Source organism: Marmota monax, unplaced genomic scaffold (genome assembly GCF_021218885.2).
Source record: "Marmota monax isolate L192 unplaced genomic scaffold, Marmota_monax_Labrador192_F-V1.1 WCK01_AAM20220418_F8-fsc00034, whole genome shotgun sequence".
Classification (NCBI taxonomy): Eukaryota; Metazoa; Chordata; class Mammalia; order Rodentia; family Sciuridae; genus Marmota; species Marmota monax.
Window position 1 is genome coordinate 16,044,171 of NW_026693934.1, and position 1,277 is coordinate 16,045,447.

The 1,277-nt window shown below is 39.5% G+C and overlaps 1 non-coding gene across 1 annotated transcript; it reads right to left on the reverse strand.

The window, feature by feature from the left end:
- Positions 1–738: 738 nt before the first annotated feature.
- On the reverse strand, positions 739–811 carry Trnav-cac (transfer RNA valine (anticodon CAC)). The gene has a single exon. It is a non-coding gene; the product is annotated as a tRNA-Val (tRNA).
- Positions 812–1,277: the final 466 nt, after the last annotated feature.

The following is a 1,277-nucleotide window of genomic DNA, read 5'->3' on the forward strand; positions in this document are numbered from 1 at the left end:
TAGCAAGCATAAATAAATATGTGAGAGAATATAAATTTGCTCTTTAGAAAGTATTTTGCTACTTTGGGGCAAATATTCAGAGATAGCCTTTCCATTTCTAAAGAAGAAGAAAATGCCATCTCTGACTTGGATGAACGATCCTAATCTACTCCATTTCACCAATTGTTACTTAGTGCAATAATGGGAAATACTATGTCAACATTTAGTAGTGGCCGACAAGGAGGAGCTTAGCAGAATATTAATAGAGTTTGGGGGTCTGGGTCTAAATAGTTTATGGCATATCTTTCGAGCCTGGGAATCAATTGTCATTCTAATATAGGACTGGCAGCACAAAGGGTGAGGTCTTGAGTCTGAGGAATAGACTAGACTACACAGGTGAGCCAAGGAGCAGACTATTGGCCTGCACAAATTGGTTTGCAGAAATTTCCTGAGGCATCAGGGAAGTTGTTTTTGGGTTTGCACCCTTCTGTTTCTGAGCAAGAATTTTCTGGACCAAACAGGAAATAGAGGCAGCTTAGTACTCCACCCTGACAGTGAAGTTCTGTAATCATAGGTTGTCTCCCTCTCACATGATGCCGAATCAAGTACTCTTTCCCTTGTGCCTTATTCTGACTTCTCTCTCCCAAGGGCTAAAACTCTTTGATCCTTAGAACACTTTTTCCCTTTTCACCTGTCTCTTCCCATTCCCTCTTTTTTTGTTTGTTTGTTCTTTTTTTTTTTTTTTTTTTTTTTTTTTTTTGGTGGTGCTGGGGATTGAACCCAGGGCCTTGTGCATGTGAGGCAAACACTCTACCGACTGAGCTATATCCCCAGCACCTCCCTATCTTGCAAGTGCACAGAAGTAAAGGCCAACAGTTTAAAGCACCAAGTCTAGAAGACGGGCTTATGACCTGTTTGTGGTCTTCTTACACCATAATTCCCTGGTGAGTTTTGTTTCCTCTTGCAAACCTCCATGTTTAACATATCTTCCCAGGGGACAGATACATCCAAGTTTCTGAATCCCTGAACCATGGAACAGAATAAGTAATAATCTAAAATGTTTCTCAAGCTGATTCAAGTCACAGAAGACCTGAACACCTTTCTGTTCTTTCCATGACACCATGAGTCAGGTCAGATACCTGTACTTGTAATTGAAATAATTACAGGTGAAATTTTGGACCATAGTTTACTAGAAATAAGCAGTAACAAGTATGAAATATAAACACAATTCATGGAGGAATTTTTATAATTAAAAATATTTCTCCCATCAAATTCTTCACATTGAACACCAAGGGGCG